Source organism: Falco peregrinus, chromosome 4 (genome assembly GCF_023634155.1).
Source record: "Falco peregrinus isolate bFalPer1 chromosome 4, bFalPer1.pri, whole genome shotgun sequence".
Taxonomy (NCBI): domain Eukaryota; kingdom Metazoa; phylum Chordata; class Aves; order Falconiformes; family Falconidae; genus Falco; species Falco peregrinus.
The window spans coordinates 31,758,444-31,781,335 of record NC_073724.1 but is presented as its reverse complement, the minus strand read 5'-3'; positions in this window follow the sequence as shown (position 1 = coordinate 31,781,335).

Below are 22,892 nucleotides of genomic sequence, written 5' to 3'. Positions count from 1 at the left end.
CTCTCATTTTGACCAGAATAAAGGAGGTTTTGTTCCCATGTCATCAAATTAGCTTCAGCTTTTGGGACTGGGATGATCCAGAGTAGGAGTATCTGCAGTGTTTTTCACGGATCTAGAGAGCTTTGTGCCCCTGTGATGATATGTTTTATCCCTACTCCACGCTCAGCACTCCTCCTGACAGCATGCCTGTGAAAGCACAGCACTGACAGCTAGGGACTGCCAGCTGTATCCAAATTGCTCTTCATGTCTGCCGGGACTGGGACTGAAAGTAATAGGCTAAAATGACAGAAAGTTTTGGCTGTTCCTGAGGAAAAAACACTACAACGTTAGAGTTGGTGAAGCAAAACAGCCAGTTGCTGGAGGATCCCAAAGAGACCCCACTGTGGGGGGGGTGGGGTGGGGTGGGAAGAGGTCTGACTCATGTCTCTCAGAACAGGTTTTGGTAGAGGTTCTGCTCAGAGGTGACCTCCCATGCCCTGACAGGCCTATTTTCTGAAAATCCGCTCGAGGGTTTCCTTGTGGCCATTTCTGTGGCTGTGCAAAATGTCAAGGAGTTTCCTTCTACTGATCTTTGCCTAACTCTCCACGCCACTTTAAAAGCACTTGTATTATAGTGTGACTGTGTATGTTTTCAGAAATGCCTAGATTTAATTGCAAAACATTTATTTCTAACTCTTAAAGCTCACTTAGTTTAATATCTGGATTATTTCTATTTTACAATTAATCAAGACGCAGGACATTTTCTGCTGTCCCTCCCACAAAACTGGATTTTGCATGGAATCTCAGAAATGTGATAATTTTACTATAACTTCTATAAATTTTTAATGTTCTGCTCAGCCTATCTGACTGATAGCTTAATTATTCCTTCACTCTTCCCAACAGGCTGCAACAGAGTACAGCTCCTGACTATTTCCTGACCTTTCCTTTTTTTCTAATTCATTCCAGCTAAACTGAGATTATTTTTTTTCTGAAATCTTGCATTATATGCAAATGGACATTGCCATTTAGGTATGTTTCCTTTGATTATATGTTATAACTCTCTCTCTTTTTTTTTTTTTTTTCTTTCTAGAAGGTAGACAGTTTTTAGGAGCTTGCTCAAAAGCTATTCCAGTGCCTTTTCAGTAGAAGCCCTGTTGAACTTTCCCCTACAGAGAGCCAGAGAGCCTTTGTTTGTGGAGATATGCAATATCAAAATATGTTAACTGTAGAAATGTTGAGAGATGTTTTCTTTAACATTTTGGTCTATGCTGTTTCAGCGTAGATTCCCTCACCGGGCCATAAGGTTGTCAAGGGTCAGGCAAGTGTAGCAGGTCCATCATCCATTTCAGGCATATGGGAGAAGAAGGGCTACAAAGGAGTGGTGAATGACTCCATCCCGTCTTGCGTGTTACTAGCTGAAGCAGGCAGACGGAGACCTGCAGAAAAAGTAAACTGAGTCACAACCAGTGGTCAAGAAAACAGCTCCCCTTCTGCAGCAAGGTCCGGGCTGTGATGTTGTGGGAACACCTGTGTCACAACAAAGTATCAGCTCAAGTGCAGTGCTGCAGTAATGCCACTCTTGGGACGCATCTTTGCACAGCAGGGTATTGAGTGTGACAGCTACAGGCTTCACCACAGCATTTTCTTCATAAAGTTGTGGTTTCCTTGGACTGGTTTGTGGTAACAAACATTTCTGGTCCTGTGTTGTCCCTCTGAAGGGCTGCCAAGGCTGGGACGCCTCCCGCATGGGGTCAGCAATGCCAAACCCTCTGGGCTGCTGCCTCACTGGTGGTCCATGGGCACATTGCTGCCTGGCTGGGGCCAGCCCTCACACCATCACACCCAAGACATTTGCACACACATGTCCGAATGCAAGCACACTTTTAAAGTGCCCATTTGTAAAGTCAGTAAGAAAGATCTAGCAGGTTTTCATGAAGACAACTTCAGACTGGTCTGATTTCCTTCCTTTCCAATATTTTCATAAGAATATTGGAAAATATGGTCAAGATAATAGCATTTCAAAATGGATACAGGACTAGTTGAAAGAATAATTATGGATGTTCAATTATCAATATGTGACAGAATTTCCAGTGGAGTCAATCCTGAATATAAGTCTATGAAATATTTCCAGTGACGGTCTGCATGATAAAATAGACAGTATGGTTGTAAAATCTGAGCATGTTACCAAGCTAGCAGGGGTTGTAACCACCTCTAAGGACAGGATAAGAATTCAAAATGATCTTGATAATTTGAAGGACTGAAATCAATAAGATGAAATTCAATAAAGACAAGTGCAAAGTGATACACTTAGCAAGGAGAAATCAAATGCACAAATACAAAATGAAGGATAACTGGTGAAGCAGCAACTCTGCCAGAAGAGGCCCTGGGGGCATTGTATAACGTGAGTTGAATATAAATTAGCAATATGATCCTGCCTTAAAAATGGCTGATGACATTCCCAGATGTATTAATATACATTATTACAGGAAGTAGTTGCTCTCATTTACTTGGTACTGGTTAGGTCACTGACAGACTACTGCATCCCGCTCTGGATGGTGATTTTAGAGAAAGAACAAAACATCCCAGAAGAAAGAAACAATAAAGACTACAGAACTGCAGAATGTAACCTATAAAGGAAGACTGAAAAAAATCTTTTTTTTTATTTTTTTATATTTTTTTGGAGAGAACAACAACCATTTCCAAATATAAAACAAATTCCTTTGCAAAAAACACAATCAAATGAATTGTTTTGCCAGCTAAAGGAGACAGGAAAAGTTGCTGTTGGCTTAAGTTGCAAAAAGAGAGAATCAAATCTGATATTAATAGAAATTAAGGGATGATAGTTCAGCACTGTATTGTAGAATATCCTTATTGGGGTAGGTGATATTGTAGGAAGCTTTTAAGAATGATTGGAGAATTAACTTCTAGTGTTGGCCTAGGTAGACCTATCTTACTTCACAGTAGGAAAATTAAATTAATAACATGTCTTTTGTTTTTTAACAATATCTGAAGCAGCATTGTAGAACTCCAACTCTGTTTTCAGTTCTTGCCTTTAGTAGTTGTCTTTCTCAGCTATTAATTTCAACAAAAATCCTGGAGATAAGGGATGGACTGAAAGTGCCCTTTTTAGAATTGCGTTGATAAGATGCTGACATGAGGGTCAATTACTTTCTGAGCACACATTGCAGTACCAGACAAACACAGAATAAAGCCATAATTTCTAACCCATTGGATCTATAATTTGAGAAAGCAAATGAATACAGGTCAGTGGAGGTGCAGAAGGACTTCAGGACACAATATTAATCAGCACTGGCAGGAGTATAAGCACAGGAGCAGTGTACTCGTCAATTTTTGTAGGTGTTGCAGTTAAGGACAATGTTGAAGTAGGATCTGAAGGGGAATAGCAAAGTACCTTTGCAGGGTAGTCTTTTCCAAGCACTAGAGTAGGGAAAAAAGTAAAATATTAGTTTGAAAATGTGAAAGACAGAGATTGGTATTGAGTCCAATTGGAAGAGTGTTTACTTTTTTAGAGAATGAGAAGTGACAGACCACAGAAGGAGACCCTGAGAAAAAAGCAGATGCTGGTTCATTAGAGGGTTAATGTGGGCTTACAAAGACAATGGTGCTATTGTTAAGGTGGCAGCTTGGGAAAATCAGATATACAGCATTATTCTGGATGGATGAGAGTTAGAAAGGCTGCTTTTGCTTGAGATACGAGGTGACAGCTTAGACCGTGGACAAGAATTTCAGTTGCATGAATGGGTAAGAAAGGCTGTATCTTTGACATGTTGTGTGGAAGAGTCTTGCATAGTCTTGATGTGAGAATTGAGAGAGAATTCACATAAAACCCAGGTACCAAAGCTAAGTGACATGCAGGGTAATGGAACTGCTGAAAATGAGGGAGAAAGCAGGAATGGAGAGGAGTTGGGAAGAGAGCTAAGACATTTTCTTTTAAAATATTGAGCTTGGATTGACAGTGGAAAATCCAGAACTGGATGCTGGTAAGACAGGCCAGATCTGGGGCAGAGAATCACATTGCTAGGTCATATGCACTAACCTCTCTAATATACAAACCTTTCTACCCATCCACACAACCAAGACAATTCTTCATCTGCAGAAACATTTCTAGGGAGTATGATGCAGATAGAGAGTGCAGAGGGACCCCCTACATCGAAGCTGGAGGGAACATAAAACAATCCCCTGGAAAGCAGAGAGAAATAATAATAGAAATGGGAGAGGAAAGATTCAAAGGAGCCAGATGAAATCAAGAAGGATATCACAAGGTATATGGCAAGCGAAATTTGCTATGACTCAGTACTGTTTCTTAGCAGGGGCAAAAAAGAGACCATCCTCTTCCTAGAAACTGAAGCCATAACCTGCTGGGACCATTAACTTCTTGTCACCTAAACTGAACAAGTGCATTTTAGATTCTCTTCTCAAGGCTGAAGGAGGCTTGATAGATCTTCCAAGTGATCATCTCTTCCTGAATGCTATAATTTTTGCATGTCTTACTGAGGTCTGCACATAGCCTCTTCCATACCTAACCGGTGCAAAAACTCTGTAATGCATTTCTGATGCACCTCAACTCACGACAAATGATGTCTACCCCAGGATGTCAGCTCCTGTACTCTCCAGGACTACCTCACTAACCAAAACCACCACCTAGCACAGAGCACGCCCCTTTCCTGTAGCTGTTGGGTGAGCTCTGGGATGTGAACTGTATGCAAAGCCCCAGTGCTGGAGTCTCAGCAAGGCTTTCTGCTGTCGCCTGAGCAGATGCCCATGCTGCTCAGTAGCAGATGCACCTTGGCTCTGTGTAATCTTGTGTGATCAGGTGGGAATGGCAAGAAGATACTCACCCACAAGGCTCCTTAACTAAGCAGGGGGAATGCTAATAAGGGAAAGAAGCTTTGCTGTAACAAAACCTCCAGAGACAACATGGTGAAGTTAAGCAGAGGTCATTTGCATTACGTGACTTTTTTTTAACTGTCTTTATTACTTTCAGAGTACTACTTAACGTTTCCTGAGGGAAAGACTAATATTTATTAGCTGAAGTATTATGAAATTATCCTAATTTTATGGCTTTAGCAATAAAGATGTACACTGGGTAACATTTATTCTCTCAGAGAGACCTGTAAAATAACTCTTCTCATTCTCCATTATTAAGAGACTACTGTTATTCCTAATCTTTTTAAGTTTATCTGATTTTTTCGGATTGAAAAATCTACTTTTTTTGCATTTCTTGTGGTAATCTTGTGGATGTGTCTTGCTATGAATAATGAAAAATTTTTGAGCACTGTGGCTGTATCAAGAGGACACCTAGAGCAGGAGGACAGGCTGAGCCACGGGGAGCACATGGCCTTTTTCCTCTGCCGCGCTGTCCGCGAGGCCCCCCAGTGCCACCAGCCCCGGTTCCACTCCACAAAGAACGCAGCAGAGCAGCTGCCTACATGCAGATAAAAATCCTGCAAGGTACAAGGTCTCTCCTTGTTATACTGGGAAAGTACTTCTCTTTTAGAATTCCCTATATGCTTTAAATTTTTTTTTAAACCGGTCTTGTCATCTATATTAAAATGATGCTATGAGTTTTATAAATTGATATCCAAGTCATGAAATGAGATGACTACTGGAAAGGGAACCAAGAACTCCCTGTTCTAGCTTGAGAGTCTCTTTTCTAGATGTAGTTTTCTCTATTTCATTACTTATCATTTGAAGATCATAAAATATCTTTTCATGGTCGTTCTAGAAGTTGCTCTGTTGCACTGAATTTAAAAATTGAGATTACAAATATAGAATAAGGAGAAAGAAAAAGACTCAATTTCAGCTCCAGTGAACAGGCTTTATTTCCTCTCACTTCTTGTTGCTTTTATACACCAGTCCAGCTCCAATGACACTAGAGATTTATATCTGCAGCCATGGTAGAAGAATTGGCCCAGGCACTGAGGGAGATGAATACCTCAGAAACAATGGATGAATAGTTCAAAAACCTCACCACTTCTTTCCCTTCATGAAAAAACTGCATGGAAATATACCCGATAGATATTCAAGAGATATCAGCTAATATCAGCCAATATTTGCAGCTTCTCAGAAGTTGCAGAGTAAACTGAAAAAAAAAAAGCTTCATGTTCCCAGCCCTGAAAAATATCACCGGAGCTTTAAGCACAGTGTTAGACAACCTGCCTTTTTATGTTTTGGGCTAGAACTGATGTAAGGAATACCCCCGTAGCTTTCAGTGCATGTTTTGGGGAAAAAAGTGCACAAGGCTGTCCTTTTCCTATGCCATTGCTGCATCCCCAGGAAGCAAACAAATGCAGACTCATGTATCACAACAGCCAGCGCAGTGGCTCTGTCATGGCATCCTCCTCATCACCTGGGGACTTTCACATCTAAATGATTCAAGCTTGCTGAAATGCCTGTTCTTGCTGCATTTTCCCCGTTTCTCACTCTGTGGACACATTTTGGATCCCAGGTGTAAACAGGCCTGCACAAGGTTAAAAAAGCAAGTGAGCGAGAAGCAGAAGAAGCCAAAGCCATTACAGTAGGACCTCATAAAAAATATCTGCAGGAACAAATACCTTGGCGTATCTCAGAAGGGACAAAGCTTGCAGGCGCGGCACCCTGCACAGGGCACCTCTCCCTGTGGAAATGGCAGACCCCGAGAGATGCCAGGAGGGCACAAGAGCCCCAGCACTTGCAGGCTGGTTTGCTCCTTGCTGGGCTGCTCGATGGGTGCTGCCTGGCCTCAGCCACACTGACACAAACACAGTAGTTAGGATTCTTCAAGAGCTCTTTTTTTCCTGATCTCAGATGGAAGCAAGACAGAATATGTAAAATGTGAATGAAATAAGGTGCAATTCATTAATCACAATGCTGGGCTATTCAGCAAGTTGTCATTAATTGCCTGTGCTAGAAGAGAATTGGAATCATGACCTTTGAGTCATTTTACACATGAGGCCAGAAAGTACTCTACATTTATACTCATTCTGGATTTTGTAAAAAAATGTCAAACTGCAAGTCATCTTTATTTTTTTTTTTCCTATTAGTCAGATTTCCAGGACATATAATAACAATCTGTCTAGCACAGTTTTATCATAGGTACAAAATTCTCAAGACCATGTTAAAAAATCCCATTTTTTATACTCAGGAATTTATAAGACCTTTAATGATACTCACATATGTGGCACTATAGGGCCAGCATCAATGAAATAACCATTGGTAAGATATTAAATGCTAAGGCAACTTTGACTCTGAAAAAAAAGAAAATTTTAAAAATAAAAATTAGTTTGAGCAAGAAATTCATCACTGGAAATCAGAATGCTGTTGTGTGGGATGTTGCGTGTATAAAAACATAGATGCATATTGTTCATATAAAAGGGAGACAGATTTTGCACTGAGACATGTAGATGTACCCTAGGCACACGTCTTGTATGAATGGTATTTTGCAATGAACTGTCTATCTTATTATATTATCTGAACACCTTCAAATTACATAAACTTCAACAATTTACATGAAATGGAGTATTTAGGATAATTCTTACCATTAGTAAAGGAGGTTGCTGTTACTTTTTTCACCATACAGAGCAGAGATTTCACGTGTATATTTTTAACATTTTCGCTCTGTTTATAAATGCACAGTTCTTGAAGCATGAAGATCCAGCCAGACTCTGTTCCTGAACCTGTAAAGCAGGAAAACAAGCACCGAAAGATATATAAAAGATCTCAGTTGTTACCCTGGCACATTTCTAGACTGCTCCCAGCCTCCTGTTTCCATGGCTATCTGAAGCTGCAAGTGCTGCTGTGGTGTTTTGCATCTCCTCAGAGTGTCTTCAGATAGATAAAAAAGAAGTCACAATCTTTCCATATTGAAAATAGGTCAAAAATGGGATCAGAACTTGTTGAGAGTGGATAACCTTAATTTGTAAATACAGGATTTCCTGGCCTTGACCCCAGGAGGGGATAAGTAAACAGCAGGACTGGCTTTTCTGCTTCAGATTCAGTGGAAAATGTGGATATAGCTTGTTAAATTTTCTTCAGTGACAAATGTGGGACTTAAACCCTTAATTTACCATTTGAATTTACTTTCAATGTTAAGCAAAACCTAGATCTGATGGATCTACCTCTAGAGCCTCTTCTTCAGCTGCGGGGGCTACAGCCTCAATCTGCAAGGAGTTTAATGGGCACAAAAGGAATCGCCCCCCCAGTTCCACCAGGCAATCGAGTAACTTCAGCCTTTCAGAGTGAAAGGAGAACAGCCTTCCTTCAATGAGGCAGCAGGGAGAGAATACCAAGTTAACTTTCCTGCTGGGAGCAACATACCTGAATTTCTGACTCTTCAGTGTCGGGGACTGCATCCCCAGAGTCACAGGACATGTAGGGGCCAGCAGGACCTCGCTCTCTTCTTTCCTGCTGCCAAAGGCTCTGGTCACGCCGTGTCCTGGGTAATGTCCCTGCCTGCGGAGGGTGACAGCTGCTTCAACAAGGCTCTTCTCTCCCCATCCCTCCCTGAGCTAGGACACAGGGAGCAGTTGTGGCAGTGCAACAAAGAAAGCACTTTACACAGTCTGGGCGAACTGAGTTGTCTCAAACGGAATGTCAAGCTTAACGTGAACTGAACAGGGAGGGGGGCTCTCTGTAATTCAGCTTGAATGATAAATGGTTAGCTATCAAAGGCAAGGAAACAAGGAAATGTAAGTGAAAACCAAACCAAAACAAACCACTTTGCTAGCAGTATGATTTGCTTTGGGCGTTCCAGAGCTTGGCACCTGCTCTGGGAATAAGTTCCAGATGATGCTTCTTTAGAAATATTTCCCCAATTTTTTGTAAACCATCAGAGGATAATTGTCAGGCTTATGGAAGTGTTTATTCCTCTTAACAGAAATATTTACCTTGGGAGCATTTACCTCTGAGCTAGCTGGCTGGACTTCTTTATGGTCCGTGGGGAGTGATATGCACACTGAAGGTTTCATCCTTCTCATCCAAAGGTAGGGGGTTTAAAATACATCGGATGGATCCTGCAGCAGAAATGCCCATTTCTTTCCACTGACTCTAATGGGAGACCTACACAGTGAGGTCAGATTAGTGGCCTGCAATGTAGATATCTCTGTTTGTACAGATAAATCCTCCATCAAGAAAAATGCTGACTTTTTTCTGTTGTAATAAATTTGGCTCCTCTATCCCATCTCTCTCGACAAACAAAACACCTTGTCAAAGGAAAGGTTAAGCTAGAAGGTAAAAACACAGGTGGAAATGGCTTCAGTAGAAGGACTAATTTGACCATAAGATAGTGGCATAAAATTAGTCCTCGCAGCATACCACTAAACACAGTATTTCTCACACATGTCTGAAATAAGCTACTGATTTTGCTGATGACTGCCATAGATTTTGGCTGGCTTTTCCATTTCATAATCACAACTCCTTGACTTTTTTATGTTCTGCCACTGCTCAGATATTAATGCAACCCTAGTGGCAAGTGTTCAGTAGCCCAGATGAGATGCCAAAGGTTAGTAATGACTTTTGAACAAACACTGCTGAAGTGGCAGCGCATACTTGAAAAGGTACAATTTTTCCCAGCAGTTCAATATTGTATTTTAACTTTGCAGTTAGCCTGTGGGTGTCTTTTTCATATGTCAACACCACGCAACAGAGCACTGCCATTTTGCACTCTGGTGGGAAAGTATTACTTCAACCTAATTGACTCTTTTTGCTGCATGGAAATTATTTACCTAGAAATACTACGGTAGAGGGCCAAATTACTTTCAATAAAAAGACCAATTACTTGGGATCTTTTACAGGATGAAGATACTGCATTTTGGCAGAAGCTACCTCTGTTCTTAAGGATAAAATGACACTATACCAAACAAACCCTTCTTAGGCTGTTACTGTCTCTTGCCCATTGAATTTGTAGGGTAAGACAGGAGGGCTTGTTCACCAAAGGAGAGGAAAAGGGAAGGTTATTCAGCTATTGGTCCATCTAGCTGTATTTTATTTTGTTCCAATCAGATGGGCAAAGGAATAAAAACTGTAAAAATGCTGAATTTCTTTTGAATAAATTGAGATTATTTTGTACCTTTTCTTGACATTTCAAAGCTAAGCTAAAAGACTGGTGCTGTGACACCTGTACTATAATTCATTCTGCTTTTAGAAATACATAGGAGGGTAGATCAGGCACTACATGACCACAGAAAAGAAGAAACTAGGACTTAGCTCTAAACCAGGAAATAGAAGCAGAGACTGAAAAGTTTCAGAGACAAACCAGTTTAATGTCAATTCCCAGAAACATGGTGATACAGTTCATCAATCAAATTGTTTGCAAACAACTAGGAAATACCAAGGAGATAAACAGTTAACATGGGTTTGTGAGGAACAAATTGCAAACCAGCTTCTCTTCCATGGTAGCATGGCAGATTTTGTGGTTAGAACAAAAAACATATGGGATTTACATTTTGGCTTTCACTGCCCTTTGACTTTATCAGATGACAGTTTTGTAAACAAGCTTGGGGGACTTGGAGACGATGGAACTACCATAAGCAACAAAACTGGTTGGAAGGCTATACTGTGGATAGTGTTGCTGGCCACTCATGTCAAGCCAGAGGGTGTTTGGAGGGGGGGTTGGAGATGTCCTGTCTGGAGCCTGGTTCTGCACAGAATTTGTGTATAGGAAGAGGGAGTAAAAGCCCCTGCTGATGGACCTTGAAGGCAATGGGGAGCTCAGAGGAGATGCTGAACAGAAACAGAGAAAGGTGTGTGAGACAGTGGTGCAGCATCATAAACAGGAGTGTCAAGTATAAGGCATGCAGGAAAACCTTCCACTTTTGCCAGTGCCCATGAGGCTTCATCAGGGGTGCTACGCTCAGAAAGCTCCATGCTTCAAGATGAATCTAGAAAAATATTGTAAGATTGAAAACACTCACTTAGGAAAATCTGAGAGACACATTATAAAGCCTTTTTACTTTTGCAATGGATGGATGCTAATAGGAGGGAAATAGTTCTGCACACCAACTCATGGGGGGCATGCAGAAGCAGTGAGCTAAAATTGCAGCAAGGATTTTAATTAAGTAGGAGAGCTTGGTAAAAGGAAAAGTGATAGTAGAATCTACACCACAGGACACTTTAAAAAGCTGGTTACACAAATGTTTGTTAGGAGTAAGTTCCTTACAACTGATGTTGGCTTAAAGCAAAGGACTTCTCTTTCAGCTGCTTTCTACTTTTTTCACTACTTTTATTATTACTTCTATATGTCTCTATAGCAAAATCTTACACCCTTCTGAGAGAGAAAATGGGCTGGAATATTCAAAATGAACAATCTTGAAAATATGCCTTACAATAAGGAATTTGTTAGCTTTTAATGAATCTAGTCCTCTAAAACAGTTTGGGCAAAACACTCATGTAACTCACAGACTGTAACAGGACCAAATGATGTAGTGAATGAATTTATGGTCTCGCTTTCTAAACATACCAGGCCTTATTTCATCCTCACATGTGTGCAATCTGCAACAGTTCATTGAATTTCTGAAAATGGAGGGCTGAGGATGTGAAATCTGGTCAATTTGTTGTTTGTGCTCCATAAGTATATACTGATAAATGAAAGGAGACCAAAGAGGAGACCTGAGCGTTGGATCTCTACTCCACCATTTGCTCCGTGGCTTTTCTTGAAGACCACCAGCTAGATCTCTCTGAGGCACCACCCAAGCATAGTCTGGGCAAGAGGTCACTCGGACCTCTTTCAAGAGGCAGCGTGGATGTGACTGTGCCCAGCTCAGCTCTTGGTCAAAATCCTCTTCCAAGAGTCCCCCTTCAGCCTTTGTACTCTCAAGAACCTCTGGCAGTCTCTCCTGAAGACATGCTATATGTGGCTCACTGTGCTGCAATATGGAAACCCCTGTGGTGGACCACACCACAGCTTTCGCAGTGTCCCAGAGACTCCAGGTGGAAAAATGCACAGAAATGGCATTGAAATGCCACCAGAACCTCACAGATCATAGAATCATGGAAACATAGAATGGCGTGGGTTGGAAGGGATCTTAAATACCACCTAGTTCCAATCCCCCTGTCATGGTCAAATGACACCTTCCACTAGACCAGGTTGCTCCAAGCCCCATCCAATCTGGCCTTGAACACTTCCAGGGATGGGGCATCCACAGCTTCTCCAGGCAACCTGTTCCAGTGCCTCACCGCCCTCACACGAAACAATTTCTTCCTAATATCTAATCTAAATTTAACCCCTTTCATTTTAAAGCCATTCCCCCTTGTTCTACCATTAAAAAGTCCCTCTCCAGGTTTCCTGTAGGCCCCCTTTAGGTACTGGAAAGCCACTATAAGGTCCCCTCAGAGCCTTCTCTTCTCCAGGCTGAACAACTCAAATTCTTCCAGCCTGTTTTCATAGCAGAGATGCTCCAGCCCTTTGATCATCTTCCTGGACCTCCCCTGGACTCACTGCAACAGTTCCATGCCCTTCTTATGTTGGAGGCCCCAGAGCTGCACACAGTACTCCAGGTGGGGTCTCACGAGAGCGGACTAGAGAGTGAGAATCACTTCCTTGATCTGCCTGTTCCACTTCTTTTGTTATAATTAACTTTGCAGGTTCATTTGTACCTTCTGAATGGAAATGCCTGAAAAGCAGCAGTTTTATAATTAAAATAGGATACCTAAAACCCCTTGCTCATTTCCTGTACAAGAGTTGAAGGCATTTGTTTTTTGACTTCATACCTGCAATGTAGAAGTTCATATTCATCATGTGATGGATACATCTAGTAAAAATAGTTCTCTCTCTCTCCCTAAACTTTTTCTGTTATTTATTTCATACATTAATAAAAACTAGAAATGGCTAAAAAAATGAAGATCAAGCACTTTCACAATCCTAATTTATAAGTATCTGGAAGACACTGCAATGTATGGCAGGAAAAGCTGTGTCCTTCCTAGCAATCATTTCTAACAGAGGCATCAGTGAAGGTTCCTTTGTTGTTATCGGCAGCCACTCCAGCAAACAACCAGAATTGTTTTCAAGTTGTAAGTGGCAAGTAATTAATTTTTTTTTTAAATTTTCTGATTCTTTTTAATTAGCAAGAGATATCCAGCTAATAGTTGCTTCATTTTTATGTTATTAATGCATCACTAGCAACAAATTAATGTTGCTGCCAAGTGTTTTAAGTTTGTGTACGAATAGAAAAATTCTGGTGTTTTGTGAAAACAATAAGGTGTCAGAAATGTTTTTCTTCAAAAATATGAAAAGTAGAGTTTTCATGAACAGCTAAGGAAGAAGAAGATTTAAAAGCAAGCAGAGTTGAGAATTGAATGTAAGTTCCTGATAAACTGGCTTGAAACATCCACTGGATATTACCAGAATAGCAGCTCTCTTCAGTGGAAACTCTGTACTTAGACAATAAAAATTCTGTCACACCTGATATATAACTGTAAAAAGTTTTCATTTCGACAAGCCAGAGCATTTGGAAGAAAATAAAGAGCATTCCTAACCATTCCTAAGGCTGGGACACCTACACATAACAGTTGTTAATTTATAGCACATTCTATTTTGAAAATAGTCTGGAGAATGGAAGCTAAATGTCCTGGTTTTGCATCTGGGTGAGCTTCATGACAGTTATAATTCATTCTTTCGGTACATTACATTCTCTGTGGTCTTCAATTACAATTTTCTTTCCTAATTACAACTTCTTTATAAGTCTGTATAGCGCATATCGGTTTTGGCCCATAAATGCCATTATTCTAAGCTGATTTTAGAACCATGCTCCTTTTACTCACCAGATGGCAATTGTTCAAAATATTATGGGCTAAATTAGTTCCTGATCTAACTCCATTGACCTCTTTGAATTTAATCAAGAAACAACGTGGGACCTTTTCTGTTTTTATCAGCTATTTGCGTGATTACAGAAAATAATAAGCATAAGTGCAACTAGATTTTCCCCAGTGTTTATATAACGCACACTTACCCTGCAGCTTTCTATTGCATTAATTCCCATGGGCTGGACCCCCCGTGTTAACAGTCCCAACTGTGAACCTGGAAACCTCCAGCTGCTCTTCCCATGAGTTGATGACGATACGAGCAGATGTGTCTGGTTTGGGGGGCTAGTTGAAACCTGATGAGTTTCTTTCCTCTTATTCCATAAGAGGCAGACAGCACATTTTAATTGCTTCATACCCTTAAGAATTTGTGCTCCCAGGGTGTGTGAAGGTCAATGAAGAAGACAGCTAGCACAAACACAGAGTGCAGTATCTGCATGGGGAAAGTACTCTTCCTCTGTGCAGAGTACTAGTCCCATAAGAAGGGCAGCAGGATGTTTTTGTGCATCTCTCCGATTCACAATGTACTTAATCTTAACAAAAATCTCACAGTACAGTGGATCACATCATGTCTCTGCTTGGGTCAAGGATGATTTCACATCATGTCTCTGCTTGGGTAAAGAATGATTCTCAGCCCTACGAGCGCCAACACTGCTTGCATGGCAGTTAGCTAGGTGAGTTGCTTGCTCGTTGTCATCATCTTGGGTGCCATTTACTACCAGGTCTTTGTCTTTTGTGGGCACAATGCTGTGCCACCCTCCAGCTGAACTGAGTCCTTTGGTAAAGCACTCAGGAAACTAATCAGAGCTGGCCAAAATGGGTTTAGTGGGTTTTGAAGGATCATTTTTATATTCAATAAAAGGTAAATTCATCAAAACAGCAGTGCTTTGTAGGACTGCTATAAATTCTAAAATCGCCATTGCTATTTGGTGTAAATGTGTATATACAATGACTGTGCAAATGCTTGGAGCTGGGGCATAGCTGTTTGAGACACAATAAATAAATGACAACCTGACATTCTCAGCTTTATTTTGAATAAGTTAGGATTCAGTTGCAGATCTACACATCTAGGCATATACCTGCATCATCATAAAAGCATATCAGCATAGAGAACGTTTTGTGCATTTTCATCTGTGTCTTTGATTGTCAAGTGGATACAAGTGAAACCAAGAAGGAATTAAGCCGGTATTTTATTTCAGTTAGTCTTTGATATTGAATAAGCTAAAATCATCACCTCTTTCAATAATAATATGGTGTCTGAGCTCACAGTCTGTTACCAGGAGTGTGTTTAGAAGGAGTTCTAAAATAGGATGTTCTTTGCTTCCTTGCTTAAGCTTGTAAACACTTTTTGTAAAATAGACTAGGATTGCATAGCCTTTATTTTTGTTCACTTCTCTCCAAAGGATTTGACCCACTCCAGAAATATAAAATTAATTTGACTGCTTTTGATAAAATAGCATGGTTTATCACGTTCCTCAATAAGGAGAGGACCCCAAACCATCCCATGTGCAGCTGAAATGAAACTTCACTCTTATGCAAACTTTTGGCAAGGGGACAGGCCAGGGCTCTGTTACCATAAGGGCTTACACCTTTCTCCCAGGCCGTTTGTAACACAGGAGACAGGCAGACAAGCTCCAAGTGTCTTTTCAGCTTTTTTAATATAATTTTCTATACCTTTCTGCTGAGTACTCATAAATCAGCTCCTTCAATTTGGAGCTCCTTTTTTCAGACTGAAACAACATTTCAGCCTGCCTCTGAAATCTCTGAGCTTAATGGCCTTGAAACTAACCTCTGTTTTTCCACCCGCCACTCTTTCCTGTGGACAACCTTTCTGCTGTGATGACAACATCACTTTTCCTCCTGGTGTCTGACTAAACACCTCTCTCATTCTGCCATAATACCCAGCCATTTCCTAACCTTGCTCTCTTTTTCTTTCCCAGTAAAGTTCCAGCTGTCTTCTTCCATCTCAAAACAAAAAAGCTCAGGTCCCTTTCTCAATCAGCTCCTGTTTTGATCACTGCAATTTCCTCTTCTGTAGTTTCCTTGACACTCACCTTCCCATTCTGTACAGACTGCTTCCTCCAGAATCAGTTGGACTGTTTCCATCTCAGACATCCCTGTCTTCAGCTTTTCAGAACATCTTCACACCAGATTTTAACTGCTTACCCTTGTGTCTGCATCTGTTTACCTGGTTGTATGGCTGAAGGAAGACAGCAGAATTTCAGCCCTGCTACAAGTGGGTTGAAAATAGGTCATCTTTAGCAGGGATGTCATTGACTAATGCTAGGATGGGATTCTGCCTGTGCTAAAAGTGGAGTCATGTTACATTTATTTATAGATACCACCCTGGTAATGCAACTTACAGAGTTCATAAGTTTTTGCATCCACCTGCATCAGTTCATGTAGACACACGCTTAGTTTTACACTATGGCTGCCTTTCTCAACCAGGTATGTCCTGACAGAGCCATTTATCCATCTGAGTGACTCAAGCAAACACAGGCCAAGAAAGAAGTTTAAATAGACCCATTATGGTGCAGGATGAGTAATAGCACATAGTTTATGCTTCATTTGTCAGTCACATTTTTGGAAATCCAGTCTGCTCCAGAAAGTTAGACATGAATCCAGCTGCTGCAGGTGGAGCTTCAGTTTACATGCCAGCAACTGGTGTCACAAGAAGGATTTAGTAGGTGTAAATGCCATCATACAGAAGTGTCACATAAGTTCCTCTGTGTTGCTAACAAATGTTCACCTTTTGCTCAGAGTGATTTCATTGCATTGCCATCAGTGAGGAACTAAAGCTAACTTTCCCCCAAGTGGTAATGATTCAACAGCCTTCATAAAACAAAGTGTGAAGCCTGAAATAAAAATATTAGACAATATACTCTATTCCTGTGAAATACATAAAAAGGAACTACTCCTCAAAGCAATACTATCCCATCTCTGCACAAAACTCAATACCCCTGCTGATCTATTTCATGTGGAGAAGGTGTTTCCCTCTTTTAGGTTCCATTATGTAGATTTGTTGTGGAATTGAGCCAGTTTTCTTCTGAGTCCCTCTTTAACAGATTCATTTTCTGTGGCTTTTTAGGGTTGTGTGAATATCTGCTGCATTTTGTAAAGGAAATTAGAATTATGCTACATTTGTCATCTGAAAAAAAAGAAAAAAAAAAGAAAAGGTAAAAAGAAACTAGGGACATCAGACTGAATGTGAAAATAGGTCCAGTATGTTAAATGACAACATTTTTCTGCAGGACAATCAAGTTAAGGGACAATACCTCCTTGAAGACCATGGGTCTTTAGTCACGTAGCAATTTAATCTTCAGTACCTTGTGACACCTGCCACCCAGGAAACTATCATGCATGTGTATGTTCCATATTTTCTGATCCTTCTTTATTTTATATTTAAGCCTCATCCTCACATAAAACAAATTTGAAGTCTGTGGCTGGTTATGGAAATAGGAAGAGCAAAAGCTGATGAGCAAAGGAGCAAAGGTCTCTTTTTACACAAGTGTTCTTCATAATTAGGAGCAGAGCATGAGATATACATATTTTGATGAAAAGTACTTATGTAATTGGACTTAAAATTTCTGTTTTCTAAACATATTTATGAGACACCAGTAGTTCATAAAAAACCCTCTCCAACATCTGGTCTGACATATTCTCAAAATGAGTGATAGTTACTGTTCATAGTTTTCACTGTAGCTTGAGTGGCAGTTTAGTTTCGTGACTTTAGAGATTTGGAGAAAGACAAGCTTTTAGACATTGCTTAAACAAGGTATGTTAGAGAAAAGTTACTATGGTGTTGATATGTAAAAGCATTCTTACCTCCTGTACAGCTTTGTTTCCATGCAGCAAAACAGCCTAGCAGTGAGATTGCAATAACAAGGAAACCACAGCACCTGCTCCATTCCTGGCCAACTGAGAAAATCACTCTCCTACTGCTCAGGTGTGGTAATGTCATTTAGCTATCTTCTGAAACGATCTGAGGTAGATGCACATATATCTGCTATGTGCAATTACAGACCTGCCCTATGTTTTCTTTGAACGGTGTTGAACTTCATGTGTAAGTGAAGGATGTATATCACAACTGTGAATGTTGCAATACAATCTGGATTTGGATTAGTATGTTTTGCCACAAACAGTTCATCAGTCATTTGAGCACTCTAACGACTTCTGTTCCTAAAAGGAGACATTGACAGTTGACAGTATCTGGGGTGGAAGGGAGGAGATCTCTGCCATCAACACTGTGAGAGGAGGACCAGCAGATACTATGAGTGGTTGGACACATTTTCACAACTGCAGATTTTGACTGGTTGCTGGGCTTCAGCTTTTCCAATTCAATTCCCAAACCATAGCTTATTCATGGCCTGCTTGCAGAAATTCTTTTGGATTTACATATACCTGTGACTACTGTTATCTGAGGTTTAGAGTTTCTCTGCTATTCTGTTACTTGAGGGTAATTTTAGCTACAGTTTTGGACTAGAGTAGTTCAGCCAACTTAAAATATAGAGTTGCAGCTTAATATCTACAATTTCTCTCTACTTAGGTTCTCAAATACCTTGCACTGCATATATCTTCTGTATCAACAGCTGCACTTTGTGCAAGACAATTATGCTTTTCCCATCAGTGAGTTATGGACATACAAATTTGCCAGTCCGGTGTTCTCCCGAGCCTAATTTGTAAAGATTAAGTAATATGTCCGTAATCTGTAACTATTTCCAAAAGGTACCTGTTCACATACAGCTAATACTGCAATTTGCAGGCAGCTATCAGAACATGAAAACAAAACAAAGAAACATTAAGCACATATTTTGCCTCTCTAGCCCATCATTCCCTCTGCATTTTCTTGCTACTCATCCAGCTGCCCAAATGAGGAAATTCAATATACGGCTCACATAGATTTTAAAGTGAAAATATTTTTTCCTGAGGAAGGGAATATGCTGTATTTCTTAGCATAAACAAGGTGGAAAAACATTTGGACTGGAATACTTGATGTAATCTATCTATAGACTTTGCTGCAAAAAGTTCTATAGCTTAAGGTCAACTACTGCTAAAGTCCTTAGAATATGCCTCTCTGTTGTAGGTGCCATTTTTTCCAGGATGCATTTCATGTAACCCAAATTTTTTACTATCCTTCCTTCAAAGAGGAGGTGGTTTTGCATAAAAATTGTATCATAGAACCACTGAATCAGAGAATGGTCCAGGCTGGAAGGAACCTTTGGAGGTCATCTGAGCCAACTCCCCTACTCAAGCAGGGCAACCTACAGCTGGTTTCCTGGGACTGTGGCCGGAGACCTTTTGAATATCTCCAAGGATGGAGACTCTACAACCTCCCTGAGCAACCTGTGCCAGAGCTTGGCCACCCTCGCAGTGAAAAAGTGTTTCCTGATGTTTATAGTGACCCTCCTGTGTTTCAGTTTGTGCCCATTGCCTCTGGTCCTGTCACTGGGCACCGCTGAGAAGAGCCTGGCTCTGTCCTCTTTGCACCCTGCCTTCAGGTATTTATAGACATTGATGAGATCCCCCCTGAGCCTTCTCTGGGCTAGCCTCATCTCTCAGCTTTTCATTATAGAAGAGATGCTCCAGTCCCTTCATGTGTCTCTTCACGTGATTCTCTCCAGTATGTCCATGTCTCTCTTGTACTGGGGAGCCCAGAGCTGGACACAGAACTCCAGGTGTGGCCTCACCAGTGCTGAGGAGAGGAGAAGGGCCCCCTCCTTTGACCTGCTGAAAACACTCTGCCTAACACAGCACAAATCATTGCTGTTGACCAGAAGGCTTCAGACATATTTGGTAGCTGGTGTTGACATCTCTTTAATTCTTATAAAAATGTATTTGGCTTTAAGATTAAAATACAGAGCAAGACCCTAACTGGGAAAAAAAAAAAAAAAATCATGTTGAGAGGCACAATACTTCTAAGCCAAAGAATTCAATCCACTTTTTTTGTTACCCAGCTAAATATTCCTCCCATTCCAAAGTGTGGGAAGACAGGGTTTGCAATAATGAGGTTTTTGGATTGACAATTATTTGGAGATTTTTTCCTTTCCTGCACCTCCTAGTGCAAGATGATTCCACATCCACTGCCATACATATTACTTGTACAGTATACATATAGATGAGCTTCTTAATTTTAAACACCTCCAACTGAGAAACACTGGCTTACGCATGTATACTTTACTAACACTGGGAGCCACTGTAACCACCAAGAAGCCTTGACTTTAAAGGCAAGAGTAGAATAAACATCTGGAAGTTTACCTGACCTAGTATAAGGTCACACAAGACATTCTGCTGTACCTTTGGGCTCCCAGATAGGAAATGACAAGGCCCTGGATGTAGCAGGTGACCACCAATAATTATGATTCAACAAGGTGACCAACCAACAAAGAGTGAAAATCACCCTCAGGGCATAACGTGTGTGGTGTTTCCAGTGGAAACAAGAAAATATCAAAACTGCTCTAAAAAGGTAGAGATCTCCCCTAGAAGTCTGCAGCAAATGTGGCCAGTTGAGTCCAAGAAAACATCAGAGGGATCAAACACTGCAAGTATGTTCAAGGATATGGAAAGACAGGAGAATATGACAGAAGAACTTCCTTTATTTATGTCAGCAAAATGAAGGTGGAGAGGGCATATAACTGCTGTTTACATGGGAGAAGACAGAGGGAGTCTGCAGGAATGCAAAAAAAAAATAAATCCCAAGTTTGAGAATAATTTTGGACTATTGGCACAGGAACAAATTGCTGGAAATTAGAAATAGGATTCTAATGCCAAAGTTATTGGAGCAACCTTCCAGTGATAGCAAAAGAACTACTTTTTTCTGAACATAACCTCTTAAGTGCACGGAAGGGTCAAAATAGCTCACCATAAGAGCAAATGATCCAGGAAGCCTCTTCCAGGTCTGTATCCCCCATGGCTACAACTCAATTCCAGAACTGCCCTGGATGAGTAACCGCATAAAGGCTGAAATAGCTCATGAAGTGCTAGATGAGATATAGCTGTAGCAACTCAGTTTCGTCCTAAGTTGGTAGCAGTTCCATTCTAAGTATGAACAGATTTTTATTTTTGGGCTGCAAATGTGTCAACTAGCTAGATAGCTGCTAACTACCTGTAAGTGCCAGCAGCAGCTCAGCTTAACCAGAGTGAGGAAATGGGCATCAGTACTTGCAGCCAGTAATTCCAGCCAATTCCCACCGCCCTGCCTTGGAGATGAGCAGCTGCCAACAGAAAGGGGTGAATAGGCACAAGCTAAAAGAAGGTTGCACTTCCAAAATGCTTGAGAAGTATCACTCTGGAAATAAGATGTTAATGAATTTACCCTCATCACTTGAATGCCTAGTGATGTAAACTCCATACCTGACACCATAAGGAAACTGTAGGGACAAAACAATTTTTCTACTTCATCAACTCATACAGTGGAAAAATTACTTCAGAGGCTTTCAGCGCATCTGTGTTTTCGCTTGCAGCACTGTCCCTACCATTGCTTAAATCAAGCTGAGCAAAAAATGAAGAACTTCTATTTTCTGCTCAGTTCCCTTATAAGTTAAAGTTACATTTCCAAACACTCCATTCAAAGATATATCAATAAATGGTGACCTAATGTGACAGATCTGCTGTGCCCATACTTTTTCTCCTCCTATCTGACAGCACTTTTTAAAGGTAGTCATTTTTTGACTGCTGTTCTAACACCTATGTTCTTCGCACTGTGCACCATGGCCGATTTCATTGTCAAGCTACATTTAGTCTGGCATATATCTGTGTGTGGTTTAACCATAGGTTTATTGAAGCGATCATGGTCATTATCTCTTATTTCCCTTGAATGGATATCATCTGACACAGAGCTGTACTATTATCCCTGATATGAGCATACCTGAGCAGGGTCATTTTAAAGACTAATTCAAAATATCACATAATATTTCCTTTAATGGCACAAAGCTGATTTACAATTTTGCAGGAAAGTTATTTGCACTGTTATATAGCATGGTTAATAGCTGAGGTCCATAAAGACTGCAATCAAGACATTCCATCATGTTTATATCTGGCTGCCTTTTATTGATAGTTTTCTTCCCCACTATATATGCCCTCTTAAACGAAATATCTCTTCATTTCTAGTGAGTTAATTCACCCTACCTCTATTTTTATAGCTACTAGTGGATTGTTCACATGTTTAATAAAGGGTGGTGTAATTTTTTCCAAACATCAAATTTCCTTTTTCATTTCCATAAGTGTGAAATTCTTAATTATGTATTTGCTGTAACATTAAACTAAAGAAAATAAATTAGATTTGACAAGATGGAGATGACAGTCTCAAGCCAAGCCACGCCATCTGGGAACAGTAGGATTTGTTTACAGTTTCATTTCTCACTCCAAATCCTACCGTGTCCTAGCATGTAAAGATCTGTTAAAGAGCAGTGCCATCAGCTAAAACATGTTGGATACCCTTGTGTGGCCAACAGAACTGTACAGTGGGCTGTAGCCATGTTTAAAAAAACTACAGTCAGTTTACAAGCACTCAGAGAGCAAGGAGCAAGGAGTTGGAATTGCCACAGCCTGCAATCCTGCATCCTTTTAATGTGCAGCAGTATCAAATGAAGGCTGGCATAATTTTTGTTTCAAAAGTCAAAACTTCAGAAAAACTCAAAAGTGCTTGCAGTTCTGAGCTGCAGGGCTCAGGTGTGACTTCATTTTATATGCTTCCTTGTAGAGGAGAAAGAAGAGGATGTGCATAAGCAGGAAAATCACATAGAAGAGCAAGGAGTGAACCACAACACGAGACAGGGGTCTACTCCTGGTTCAGGAACTGATTCCTGACACTCTGCAAATCGTTTGACTTCCTTATGTACAACAGAGGTGATAATGTCTCCTGCAGTGGAGACATGTTTTTAAAGCAGGTGTTTTCTTCCTGTTCTCGTATATATGAAGCCCAGCAACAGGGGGCCGTCACTTTGGTGGGGGCATGTACACACTCCTAGGAGATAGTATTTGCATTGAATCTGCTTTGAAAGGAAATCATATTCTAATAGTTTTATTCCTGTCATTCTACTCTTTCTTGAGCTATATCAAAACTCTGAATTTCCTCTGAGTCCTTGAGAAGCCTCTCATTTTCTTATTTAATTTAGTAATTT